Genomic DNA, 14,210 nt, shown 5'->3' on the forward strand with positions numbered 1-14,210 from the left:
ACAACCTTTGACTGAAGCCCCAGGCTTTGGCCCAATCTCATTGCCTTCATTTGTTCCCTTGGCCCCATGTGCTGAGCCCCTACACTAAGTCACTGTGGTGAAATAGAAAGAGGGGAGGCCTTTTCATTTCCTCCTGGGAGGAGAGGAAGAAGTTAAGTCTCTCGCATTTGCCTAAGTGGTGCTAATAAAAGCTGACATTTCTATGGGCTTATAATATCCAGAGACAAGTGCTAAACTCTGCAAAGATTCTCACTTAACACCAGGAACAAGCCTCGAAGATGAGAAACTGAGGCTCAGAGAGCTCAAGTTTGAGTACTTGTTCAGGGTCCTAAAAAGCCTCTTTAAGTAGTAGAACTGGGATGCCAACCCAGGAAGCCTGAGAAGAGCCCACCGTCAACCAGGAGGCTGTGCCTCTGCCCTTTTTGGGTAACGAAGCAAATACATTTTGACAATAAGGCTAAAAGTGCTTTCCCAGTCACAATGCCTGAGACGTGTGGGAGGCTGCTCACTGGGGAGCCCAGAGGAGCTGAGGACAGCATCTTTCTGCTTGCCTAGCCAGTCAAGGGGACTTTTCAGAGTAAGGGGGAATTCACTCTGTGCTGCTGGGAACTGGGCTCTTGGGTGCAGGATGCGTTAAGCCAGCACTGAATAGGAGGAGGCGAGGACTCTGAGGCTTGCAGAACGATTGCAGATCTGTCCGTGATACCAACACATCTAAGGAAGGAATATGACAACCAGAGTGCCTCAGAGAAGACAATTATGGCCAAGTTGTTCCTTGGGGAGAGATGAGGAAATCAAAGTGGGGAATACAAGCCATCTGCCCACTGTTCTTGCCTGTGGGGCAAGGATGTTTCACCAGCTATTCCAGAGTTGAGAGCAAATTCCCCTTCAGAACTTTTCAGGGTTCTTTATTCTGAGTTTGTGCTGACCAAGCTTCATCTCATTCATGATTTGGCTGCCAGTGAGGATGGGAGGGGGGGCCTGAAAAGGGAAAAGGGCACCGTACTGTAAATGTACGAAGGAGGTTTTCTGTGGGGGCCATGCCGGAGCATCACAGTTCTTTGAAGGACAGGAGAGAAGGTCAGTGCCTGGATCCCCAGGCTAAGTACCAGGCGCTGCTTTAGGATAACGTAGAAGGGTGGCCCCTGGGCCTCATTCTCCACACTGTCCCACCCCTTTTGACCACCTCATCTAGCCATCTTGATGATCAGTTAAGATAAGAATCTCTAGTGAGGCTACATTTTTTTGTTTCCTGAATAATGCATGATGTCCACTGAACACATGTTACCAGATGACAGTGTTGGGGTCAGATAAAACTTACAACAAAATTAATCTGATGCAGCCTCCATGGCTCACATGATCCCCACTGTGTATGAAATGGGCTGGGCACCCAGGTACAGGCTATTCTCAGAATGGGGTTATTGGGTGTGTTTCTTATTCCTCTCTACCTAATGTTCTTGGAAGAAGATGAATGAAAATGCTCTAGTAGGGGAGGGAAACATGATTAATGGGTGGGGGCTTATGAGTTAGAAAGACCCAACCATCACTTCTGCCCTGGCTGCCTGTGTGACTTCAGAAATGGGGGATATCAAAACCTATCTCATAGGATTAAACAGTTTAATGTATATAAAATGCCTAACACAGTGCTTGACACATAAGCATTGCTCATTAAATGTCTTCTCTTCTTGTGCTCCTCATTCAATGCATAGTAAATGTGCAGTCCTTATCTTTTAAATGAATGAAACATCTCATTACCAAATCTATTCAAGGTAAACATTGATATTAATATGTACCCTTTTTGTGTGTGTTTCTAGAATCCTGTTACACCTGGGATTTAGGCACTGTCAATCTGAAAAAATACATATCCTTTCAGCACTCTGGACGGACTTGAGAACTGTCCTTACGTGACCTAAAGCTGGAGTATTTTGAGATTGGAGAATTAAGGTAAGGGACTTTATCCTCCTGATCCTTGTGAAACCAAAAACAGCTTTTGGAGTTGACGATCTCCTGCAGCACAACTTGGGTTGTGGTTCTTGACTTCTCAGTGTGTCTTCCTGTGCCGCTCCAATGTGTTCGGGAAGCTGGCTCCCCATAACCTCTCCCCGACCTGGTTCTCAGAGTCTAGTCCACTTATTCATTGTGCCTAGGAAGCTCTCCCGCTGTCCCTAGTGGAGGGAGGAGCCCACCGTCTCCTAGTGAATGCCCCACTTGTAGCAGAAGGTGCAGGATGCTCCAGCTGTCTTGTGAAAACATGTGGAGACAGCCTTGGGGAAAAGAGGAAAAGGTGGGGTGAGAGTTATATAATTAGATTGAAACACCTTTGGGACATCCAGAACGTGAGCTCTTCCTCCTTTCCCAGCCAATCCGTGCTTCCTCCTTTCACCTCCTTGAATTCCATGCTCCTTCCACACTAAGGCTAAGGGTGCAGGAGGTAAAGGGTTAGAGATTAAGACCGAGCGAGTCAGGTAGACTTGGGTTTTCTTGGTTTTGCTACTTGCCTCACTTTGGACAAGTCACTCAGCCTCTCAAAGCCTTGGTCTACTCATTAGTAAAATAGGGATGGTATTAGTGCCTACCTCATGAAGATGTTGTTTGTGTTGATATTGGAGCAAAACAGCTTAGCAGGCTGCCTTGCACTGAGGAAGAAATGCTCCAAAATGGAAGAGAGTTTTTGCAAATTATTCATCAATTACACCATTTAGAATTCCTTCCATGTACCAGGCTATTTTGAAGTCTTTCATTTGCTGTCCCCCAGCCTTTCACCTATCACCAAGTCAGCCTGGGAAACAGCCGAGAATCACCTTCCCAGTTGTGCCCAGCCCCTTACCCAAAGCAGAGTTGATTCCCCCCTCCCCTGGATGGCAGCAGGCTAGTGAAGACATGGCTCCATTATACCATGGCTACTGCACTGGGTTGAAATGTCCCTTGCCCCTTCCCCTGCCCATTCCCCATATTGCTGGTGAAATTGCTTAGAGCAAGGACTGTCTTACACATCACAGGATCTGGCATAGTGCCCGACCGAGGGTGAAATAACAAACGAATGAGTAATTGAAAGGAGGAGAAAAAGAGATAGAGAAATAACCAAAAGAAGAAAGTTTTTAAAGGTTCAGAGGAAAGAATGAGGTCAGCTGCAATTTTTTTTTTTAAGTAAGATGTTGGAAAGAATAAATGACATGATGAAAAGGAAACTGACATGATTCCTATCATGAATTTGAAAGCTATGCAAGGGTGGAAAGGTGGGTGAGAAGGTGTGGACTGGTGAGAAGACAGAGAAGTCAGAACTGAAAGCATAGCAGAGGATTGTACTCCTGTTGTGCTACATATGTCATCTTTTGTATTGTGCCTTAAATTTTCAAAAGTGCATTTGCATTTCAAATCTGCTGTGATAGTCAGCATTCCTGTGGCATGCAGAGGTGAAGAGCATGAGGCCTTGCCCTTCAGTCAAGGTGGGGATACTGGCACACATAGGATATTCCATACTCCCTAGGTGTCTGTAAGGATGGTGGAGGGGACTTTCTCCATGCCGGGAGGCTTCCTGGAGCAGGTGCTGCCTCTTGTGACTCTTGAAAGATGCTTGTGAATAAAGCATACTGGGAGCTGAGCTGCTGTTTAGCAATTAAAAATCCTTTCCATTGTTCAGAGCTCAGCACCTTTGTGCATTCATATTATGCATTCATTTTCGTTTCATTGTTGAATTTCTCACTTCTGCTACTGCAATGTATGTCTACAGCCGACAAGCCTTCCTTGGGAGCCCTACGTAGCTCTTTTTTTTTTTTTTTTTTTGAGACAGAGTCTTGCTCTGTCACCCAGGCTAGAGTGCAGTGGCGCAATCTCGGCTCACTGTAAGCTCCACCTCCCGGGTTCACACCATTCTCCTGCCTCAGCCTCCTGAGTAGCTGGGACTACAGGCACCCGCCACCACGCCCGGCTAATTTTTTTGTATTTTTATTAGAGACGGGGTTTCACCATGTTAGCCAGGACAGTCTCGATCTCCTGACCTCGTGATCCACCCGCCTCGGCCTCGTAGCTCTTTTTGACCCTCAGGGACTGTCACTGAATTATGGCTTGGGAGCCCATGCTTCTGAGGCAGGCTTAGGGAGCAGGAGAGCATACAGGGGCAGCAGCCTTTCCAGCTGATCCCCATGCCCTGTTGCACCTGGAGGGCTGGAACAAGCTATTCTCATATTGGGGAAAAGGGCTGATGGGACCTCAGTCATGTGGCAGAGAATCTGAAAGCCAGAAGCTTGGCAGGTCTGTCTCGGGGTGGGGTGACGGAGAGACATTTCCCTAGAATTCAGCTGCTGGGAGCAGAAAGGCAGAGCAGGGGCAAGTGCTGGGTTTCCGAGTCCTGCAGTCCTGAGCACGGCCTCAGGGAGTCTGTTCTATGACAGAACCTGAAGAAAGGCCCAGGCATTTGCATCTATGTGTGCAGTTCTACTTGTCCTAAAGGCAGTTCTCACACTGGGAGCCTGCCTGTCTGTACCTGCCTAGAAATCAGCCTGGCTGGGACGCACACCAATAGGAGGGCATCCTCACCTTTCCCACCCATGGGTCGGGACTGTTGCCTGCCGTGCAGCAAAGGCACCAGGAACACGGAGTCAGACACTTAGGGTCTACCCCAGGCTCCACCTCCCACTGCCCATTTGACTCTGGGCAAGTCTTTTACAGCTTTTCAAACTTCTCTCTTTCTTTTAAAAAAAAAAAAAAAAAAAGGAAAAAAATTTCTCAACAGGCACAGTGGCTCACGCCTATAATTCCAGCATTTTGGGAGGCTGAGGTGGGTAGATCACTTGAGGCCAGGAGTTCGAGACCAGCCTGGCCAACATGGTGAAACCCTGTCTCTATTAAAAATATACAGATTAGCTGGGCATGGTGGCACACGCCTGTAATCCCAGCTACTTGGGAGGCTTAGGCACAAGAGTCACTTGAAACTGGGAGGCAGAGTTGTAGTTAGCCAAGACTGTGCCACTGCACTCCAGCCTGGGTGACAGAGCAAGACTCTGTCTCAAAACACACATAAAAATTTTTTTCTTTTATTTTTTTAAAGACAGGGTCTTAGCTATGTGACCCAGGCTGGCCTCCAATTCCTGGGCTTAAGCAATCCTCCCACCTCAGCCTCCTGAGTAGCTAGTACTACAGGCGCACACCACACACCCAGCCAGACTTCAATTTTCCCAGCCACATCATGGACCAGAAGCCACTTGGTCTGGTTGTGAGGATGACGGAACCTTGCCCGAGGAAATGGGCAATGAACAGGAGCCTGTTTGTTTCTCCTTCCAGCTCCTGACCTGTCTAGCTCCTGACCCTCTCAGTGTCATTCTTGCTCACCCCTGTCCCCGCTCCCTGGATGTGCAGACAGGATGGGCTTCTTCCCTTTAGACCCTCACTTTGCTCTTTTGGACTCCTCTTCCGGCCTTGCCTCCCCCTGCTGTCATCTGCTGGCTCCCTGCCTGATACTGCCACACTGGCCGTGCTGGGCTCCTGGCCTTTGCTGACACTGCATCAGCAGGCTCCCGCTTCCCTGTCAAAGGATTCAAGCCAGCACCAGTCTTTCACCACAAGGTATGTGTGTAAAGATTGCTTCCTGTACTTGGTGTCCACAGGATTTTAAAGAACTCCTGGCCCACTCGGAACTCTACACTTGAAACAGAAACATCTTCTCAAAACACCTCTGGTATTGGCCCATTTCTCTATTACTTTTTCTTGTGGTTTCATATTGAGGTTTTTGGTGCATTGCAATTGCTCTGGAGTTTATTTTTAGTAATAAAGACAGAGTTCAATTAATGTCAAAACATGAGGGTAATTGCAGAGGAAGGATTAGTAAGTCTAGGGGAAAATGTGCCTAATTTTTTTTCTTCTGATAACATCTTTCACTGATCATACACCGTCACACCCACAGACACGGAGCTTCCTCTGTGATGTCTGCAATGCACTAGGCCCAGGCGGGGAGCAGTGGCTGTGCCACCACCTGAAAACGAAAGCATTTCTGAGTCTCTTTCAGTCCAGCTCATCTAGCAGCCGGCCACACAGGTGACCACCCACTGTAGCTGTTACTATGGGTGATGATTATCATTATGGTTTTGAGGAAAGGCTGGACTTTGGAATTATCAATTCTTATCCTTTCTCTGGGGGGATTTATTCTGTCTCCAGAAGCAGCATTTCACTTTCCTGAACATCAGCTCTTCTCCCCTGGATTGCAGGGTCTGGGTCTTGTTCTCTGTCTGCTTCCAGCTTTTGGCATTTTTACAGCACATAGGACATGCTTGGAGAACGTTTTCTTGGGTTGACTGAATTCAGGACACTGACTTGGGGCTGGAAAGGCAAAGTGAGGAAGAAAGTATTCCCCTTTCAGAAGCTCCCCAGTCTGCCTTAAGAAACAAAGGCAGCCCTGTCATCTCCCCAGGACTTTACAGTTTATAAAGTGATTCCTCATCCTTTCTCCTTTCTTGTATTGCACAAATATCGAATGAGAACCTGCACTGTGCCACTGTGCAGGGTGCCTGAAATAAACGAGAAAAGCCGCTGTGCTTTCTCTGAAGGAAATCACAGGGAGTGAAGCCAGCTTCATGGATCCCAGAATTTCACAGATGAAGGGACTGGAGGCTTGGAGCAATTGCATTGCTTGAGATCCTACCCTGCTCATGGATGGTGGCTCCCAAATCAGGACATGAGTCTTCCGAATCCCTTACACCTGCTCTGTGCCCACCTGTTCTCCCGGCACATTCTCTGTACTCACTTGTGCTGCTCCTCAGCCCCTCTCCATCCATCTCTCCTTCTCCACCATTGTCCTCTGCCCACTCCTAGCCCTCTCCTTCAGCTCTGTTTCTTCTGAAGATGAGGATCTTTCTCTCTACAGTGCCTTTTGTGGGAAGGGATCTGCTGATAGGGGGCTGTGTTTGGGATCTCGCCTGGGAACACGGTCTCTCCAACTTTCCCTGGGAGCAGAGCCTTGGGTGTCACTGAACCCACCTCCCCAGCACCTTTTGTGGTGGTGACTGGCAGGAGGTAGCCATTCTCTCCTGTCCTGTCTGCCCTTGTCCACTTTCCTGTTATGAGTCAGGTGCTGAGATAGTCTATGAGGAGTCAACAGAGTGGATAAAAAAGAGCTTTGTCCTTCTTTAAAGTCTTTAAAATATACAGATGTATTAGTCAGGGTTTTATAGAGAAACAAGACAAATAGAACATGAAGATAGATGCGTATCCATGTCTATATCGATATCTACCTTGATATTTATATCTATATCTAGGAGATTTATTTATTATAAGGTATTGGCTCATGCAATTATGGACCCAGAGGGGTCCTGTGGTTTGCCACCTGCAAGCTGGAGACCTAGGAAACCTGTTGTATCACAAAGGGCAGAGGGCTGGAGAACCTGTAGTGTAGATTCCAGTCTAGATTCGAAGGCCTGAGGACCAGGAATGCCAAGGGCAGGAGAAGATCGATGTCCCAGCACAAGCAATCAGGCAGAGATGAAATTCACCCTTCCTGTGCCTTTCTGTTCTATTCAGGCCCTCAGTGGGCTGAATGAGGCCCAACCCATGTTAGAGAGGACCATCTGCTTTACTCAGTCTCCTGGTTGAAATGATAATCTCATCTGGACATACTCAGAAATGCTGTTTAACCAGCTCTCTGGAAATCCTTTGGCCCAGTCAAGTTGACACACAAAATTAACCATCACACTGCAGAGACACAGTCTATCCCAATACCTGTATTTACTGGGTAACGTGCATCTCAGCTCACCAGGCTGGTTTGATTGACTTGGCCCAAAGCTGCCCTTTGAGTGTTGAGCCCCAGCTGACCCCTTTGATCCTTCTCAGCCCCATCATTAAAACAAGGACCCTGAATCAAGTGACTGTAAGAGCCACTCTTGTCCTGTTCTGTGTGTATCCTGGTTTTGAGTGTTTATCTAAGCTGAGCCCAATTGACTGTTGTCATTCTTTGTCCCTTCCTTGCTCAGACAGCAGTTAGGTATTTATTGAACACTCCTGTGTTCACAGCATCCGGCTCCTGGGACTAGAGACAGCTCTTGATTCCTGGTTTTGCTCTTTGCAACTTATTGGACCGCTTTTCTTTTAAGATACACCCCGCACATTACAGGAATCTATCCATTTCTTTGTTCGTTTCCTTAATTGTGCATTATATCAGTCCATCAGTCAGTTTACCTCCTGAAATATGCTAAGTATTGAGAATTATAATAGATTCTATTAAGCACCACTAATAAAGTACTATCCTTCTAGTAGTAGTAGTGTTTGCGGTGATGGTCGTGTTAGTGCTAGTAGTAATCAAGATGGCCATGAAGAGACTACTTCTAATCCACCAGTAATCATGGTAAAAATAGTAATAGCTCAAATGTATTATTCATGGTGTTTCAAGCACTTTACATTATATGATCTCATTTACTCTTCACAACCTGCCAGGAAATGGAAATGATTATGTAATATACTCCAGCTTGCAAATGAAGGAATCTTCCTGCGGAACGTATGTGAAGCACATACTGGTGCTCTGGGCCTTTGCATAATTTCAAATGTCCTTTTTTTTTAAACTTAAGGCTAACGTTTAGAAGCTTTTACTAATGAGAGGACCATTTGCTAAATCGGTATAAGTGCTACACATTTGGGTATCTCCATCCCAACATACCTCTTATTGTCATTCCCCAAAGCAGACACCTTCTCCTCCCTCCCTCAAGGACCTCCGAGCTTGCCCTCCAGTTCCTCTCCCACACTCACCTTTCTCCTTTCTGTTCCTCTTGGGATCCAGGTTTATTTGAGGAGCTAGGAAAAGCTCCTGATCCAGCAGGTTTTATTCTTAAATTTGTAACAAAGTAAATCACAGAACCTCCACCCAGCATCTAGGCCTCTTGTTCTTTCCCTCCTTCCCAGGTATAGGCCGGGTTTCAGAAACCCTGCACCACATAGACCCTGGGCCTGAATTGCTGTGAGTAATAATGACTCTGCTGGTAATTTGTGTCCTTCTGCTTAGAACTGTTTCCTTTTTAGTTTGGTCACCCTCCCAGAGCTGGTTGCAACGGGGTATACTCATTGTGGGATGCAGGGCATCCTGCATCCTGAGGAATTTTTTTTCCTCCAAAAATGAAACCTTGAAATGAGGACATTGGCCTGTCCACGGACTGCACAACAACACTGAGCCTCAAGGACTCATATTGGCATTTTTCTTCTTTTGCAGAGCGTGGGCACCCTGGCTTCAAGCTCACGAGAAATCAGATTGGGATTTAAACAATGTTGGGTTAAAGAAAAGTTTCATAAAGACAGAATCAAGAAAAAAAAAAAAGAGAAACCAATCTAAGTGCCATCCTCCCTGAGTTGCATCTTACCTGAGTCTTCAGCCACCGCCCCCTGCTGCTGTGGGAGGAAATGGGAAAGTGACTGGCCATGGGGACAGGGGTCGGGGGTGTGAGGGTTAGTGGTAGTAGGGAGGTAGTGCTTCTGTGAAGCCGGAAGGGAGACCTGAGCCTGGCTCTCTGCTTTGCTGCTTGCCAGCCCTCTGGCTGGGAAGAAGGCTCTTGGCTCTTGTGAGCCTCGGTTTCCTCTGCAGAGTGGGCTGTTCTGAGGACAGGCTGACATTGCTGTCCGTCACTCTTCCAGGACCCTGAGGATTTCAGCTCTACCCATGGGCACTGAACTGAAACATTCACTGGTCATTTGCTTCCGGGTTTTTTTTTTTTTTTTTGATACAGAGTTTCACTCTTGTTGCCCAGGCTGAAGTACAATGGCGTGATCTCGGCTCACCACAACCTCTGCCTCCCTGGGTCAAGAGATTCTCCCCAGTAGCTGAGATTACAGGCATGCGCCTCCATGTCCGGCTAATTTTGTATTTTTAGTAGAGACGGGGTTTCTCCATGTTGGTCAGGCTGGTCTCGAACTCCTGACCTCAGGTGATCCGCCTGCCTCAGCCTTCCAAAGTGCTGGGATTACAGGAGTGAGCCACCGAGCCTGGCCGCTTCCCGTCTTTGGATTTGATTTTCCTCAAGTGTAATTGAAAGCAGGGGCCTGGATGGCCGCCATAGTCCCTCCCAGCTTCGACATTACACATTTATGCCAATCCATTTTTCAGGCTGATGACGTTGTTCAGAGTTTAGTGGGAACAGGGTAAGATAGTCACTGTGGGGAGCAGAAATTGAAGGAAATATTCCGGGTGTCATGATTTTTTACCTGTAGCTCCTCTGCTTCCACACCCTTGTGCACATCCTCCAGACACTTTTAAAGAATAAACTCTATTTTCAGAAGAGTTTTAGATTTACAGGAGAATTGTGAAAACAGTTTAAAAAGTTCCCATATACCCTGCTCCCAGTTTCCCCAGTTACTAACGCTCTGCATTAGTGTGGCACGTTTGCCACAATTAATGGACCAATATTGATACATTATTATTTACTGAAGTTGAAACATTATTTTAGTTTTTACCTGGTCCAGGATCCCGTCTGGGATCCCACATCACATTTAGTGATCTTGTCTTCTTAGGCCGCTCTGGGCTGTGCCGCTTTCTCAGACTCTCCTGGTTTGTGATGACCTTGACAGTCTTGAGTTTTGATGACCAGTTTCGACTGGTCAGGTATTTCATAGAACGTACCTCTGTTAGGGTTGTCTGATTCTTATTATTATTAGATTGGGATTATGGAGGAAGGCCGCAGAGGTAAAGTTCTGCTTTTACGAAATCAAGGGTGGGCACCATCAGCATGACCGATCACTGATGTTGACTTTGATTACCTGGCTGCGGTATCGTTTGTCGGGTTTGTCCACTTTAAAGATACTTTTGTGTTTTTGTTCTTTCTTAACTCCCTTTTTATATTAAACTCTTCAGAAGAAAGTCACTGTGCATAGCCATCCCCTAAGAAGAGGGCATTCCTGCTCTTCCTTCTCCACGGCTGGAGGATCTACATGAACTATTTAGACTTTTTCTACCTGGGAGATTTAACTCCTCTCTCCTATTTATTTATTTATATATCAGTATGGACTTGCAGGTATTTATTTTATAATTTTTAATTTATTTGGGTTATAATGCAATATGATTTTATTCTGTTGCTCATGGTTTTTCTTCCTTGGCTATTGGGAACTCTTCAGTTACTTCCTGTGTCCATTTGACATACTTTCTTATTATGGGTCTGTCTGTCTGTCTTTCTTTCTTTTCTTTCTTTCTTTCTTTCTCTCTCTTTCTCTCTCTTCCTTCCTTCCCTCCCTCCCTCCCTCTTTTCTTTTCTTTTTTCTTTTCTTTTCTTTCTTTCCTTCCTTCCTCCCTCCCTCCCTCCTTCCTTCCTTCCTTTTTCTTCCTTTTTTCCTTCCTTCCTTCCCTCCCTTCCTCCTTTCTTTCTTCTTTCTTTCTCCCTTCCTTCCTTCCTTTCTCCTTCCTTCCTTCCTTTTTCTTCCTTTCTTTTCCTTCCTTCTTTTCTTCCTCCTTTCCTCCTTCCTCTCCTCCTTCCTCTCCTCCTCCTCCCCTTCCTTCCTTCCTTCCTTTCTTCCTTCCTTCCCTCTCTCTCTCTCTTTTTTTTTTGGTGCAGCCATACTTTCTGGCACTATAAGATGCTTAGGGCTTATCTTGTATATTTCCAGCCCCAGTTATAGAATCAGCCATTTCTTCAAGGATCCCCTATCATTTTACTGGAGAAAGGACTTAGAATCCAAGATCTGGGTGCTAGATGTGCTTGAGGTGTTGTTTCCTCCAGATCTTCTCAACTGACAGAGCAGTGAAATATATGTGCGTAGGGGGGATGAGGAGAACAATTTTTTTTTTAACACATATATGAATACTTACCTGGCAGGGGAGATACCATGATCACGAAGGTAGTTACCCCAGGGTGAGGCTTATCCATTGCATTCCCGATGTGCTGACCCCTGTGATTCCCCCAACTGTGGGAGACTTGACTGCATCATTTGTGGTAATGGGGGACTGCATTTGCACTTTTCCCTGTGAAAAATTTTAAAAATACATAAATACATAAATAAATACATGTGTGTGTATGCATCCATGTGCATGCACGTATGTGTAAATATTTCTCCAGGTATCCGTCTTATCTATGTTAAGCTAACTATGAGTTCACACTGCTGTCTCCAACTCTAATTCATTACCACATTTCACCCATTTTTTTTGTTTGTTTGTTTTGAAATGGAGTCTCGCACTTTTGCCCAAGCTGGAGTGCACTGGTGTGATCTCGGCACACTGCAACCTCGCTCTCCCAGGTTCAAGCGATTCTCCTGCCTCAGCCTCCCGAGTAGCTGGGATTATAGGTGCACACCACCACACCTGGCTAATTTTTGTATTTTTAGTAGAAACGGGGTTTCACCATGTTGGCCAGGCTGGTCTTGACCTCCTGACCTCAGGTGATCCACCCACTTTAGCCTCCAGAAGGGCTGGGGTTACAGACGTGAGTCACCACGCCCGGCCTCCATCCACTTTTAGCAAACTTGTTTTCTTTTTGCCCACATTGATTGACAAAAGAAGGTAATGAACAGAGATGTTGGAAAGTTCACATGGGGCAAGAGCAGTTGTCTGAGAACATTGGACTTTTCCCTATGGTCAACGTGGTCTCATTCAACAAAAATCAAGATGAGTCAGGTGCATGTAGAAAGAGACTCCGAAATGTGTCCTGCCTAGATGTTTGCAAACCGGGACACTGTGTTATGCTCACAGGCCTTTGAATGTGTCTCTCCCTGGGCTTCATGTGCCCTTGCTGGTTTCTGGACTGTCCTGTTCTGCTCCTGTCCTCCTACTGACAGACTTTCCTGCTTTCCTTTCCCTCCCATGCCACTCCCACTCCATACAACCTCTTCCCCTGCACACTGCTCCTAGAACCCCTTGGTTAGCCCCATCAGGGATGTCCCTGCTTTCCTGGGACATGAGGCACACAGAATGAGGATGAAAGAGTTGACGTATCATGTAGTATCCCCCACCTGGCTTCCTTCTCAGCCAGGTGTCCCAAACTCAATTGTCTACAGAGGCCAGGCAGGCAATAAAAATAAGTGATGTGGGCCTCCTGGGCAGTCAGGAGGGCTTGGTGTAGAACTGGAAGCACCAGAGGTAACAAGGAACCAGGAGATCAGGCCAGCACCTGCTCTGAGTGGTCAGGCACCTCCCTGGTTGCATAGCAAGTCAGTTGTTGAGAAATGTTTTGACTATGGTCCTTGTGTAGGCCCAGTATAAAGGGGGAAATGGCCAGTCTGTGGCTACTGATTATGGCCTGAAAGTCTGCAGGCCCAGAGTGGCCAGACCTGGTTGTTCAAAGGAAAACTGGCAGGTGGGAAGGGCGGAGGGCCTTGCCCCTTCCCATTTGCCTCCTGTGCCTGACAGTGTCACCGTAGCAATACTTTCCTGGCAGCAGGACTTTGTCCCATAGCAATAGTTGATTTTAGTGTATAGGGCTTTTGTTGTTGTTGTTTATTCCCATACTTGGAACCAGCTGCGTTGTGCTACTATCAGAGATGACAGCCCAGCCTGGAGCTCTGCAAGGTCCTCCAGGCTTCTCAGTTCTGATCATTCCACCCACAGATCCCATCACCAAAGGGGTGTACTTGCTTCTTCTCCCAGACCTCATTGTCCCCCTTGTGCCTTTTCCATGTTCAATACAGGGTTTGTTTTTTGTCTGAAATTCTACCCATTAAAACATCTGGTATGTTTCCTCTTCTCTTGCGAGGTGTATTTCTGTATTTCCTACCTTTGCATCCTTTGCTCAGTTCAACTTGAAGCAGGTTTCCAAGCTCATCACTTGGAGGCCCAGGGCATTGCCACTGCCCCCCACCTCACCGCCCACCACTCACCTGCAGGTCTGTGCCAGGAAGCCCTGCGTGCTGTCTGCACCCCATTTTGCTGCTTGCCCACAACCATGACTGCTCCTGAGGGGCTCGCCAGCAGCCCTGTTTCCCAGCCTGCTGTGCATAAAGGTGACTCTTCGGGTTTTCCACAGTGAACAATGGTTCCCAGAGTGGGCAGGACTCCCTGGTGTCTGTAAGGGTGTGTGACCATGCAGGGTGGAAACAACCTTGTCAAAATAAACCAGGGCAGTGCTGAGGGGGGAAGTGAGGCTAGCTGGGGGGAAATGTGGGCTGAGTGCTTCTTGGGGGGTTTCCTCTGCACCAGTGCCAGGCTGCTCAAGGGTCCCAGAAGGCAGAGGCTGACACACTTCCTGTGACCCTTTCAGACTCGCCATTGGCCTCCACCAGATCAGGAATCTGTTTTCCCTTGTTGACCTTGAGCCACTCACAGA

General features: G+C 47.0%; 1 protein-coding gene and 1 non-coding gene across 8 annotated transcripts in view; both read left to right on the forward strand.

The window, feature by feature from the left end:
• LOC129041960 (uncharacterized) overlaps positions 1–14,210 on the forward strand; it is a 208,282-nt gene that overhangs the window by 94,580 nt on the left and 99,492 nt on the right. For all 7 annotated transcript variants that reach the window (XR_010127294.1, XR_010127292.1, XR_010127291.1 and 4 more), the window contains one exon: positions 1,815–1,944. The gene's annotated coding sequence lies outside the window, so the exon portion shown is untranslated. The remainder of the gene's footprint in view (positions 1–1,814; positions 1,945–14,210) is intronic.
• On the forward strand, positions 11,757–11,920 carry LOC129043348 (U1 spliceosomal RNA). The gene has a single exon (XR_008504435.1). It is a non-coding gene; the product is annotated as a U1 spliceosomal RNA (small nuclear RNA).

This window comes from Pongo pygmaeus, chromosome 7, assembly GCF_028885625.2.
Source record: "Pongo pygmaeus isolate AG05252 chromosome 7, NHGRI_mPonPyg2-v2.0_pri, whole genome shotgun sequence".
Taxonomy (NCBI): Eukaryota; Metazoa; Chordata; class Mammalia; order Primates; family Hominidae; genus Pongo; species Pongo pygmaeus.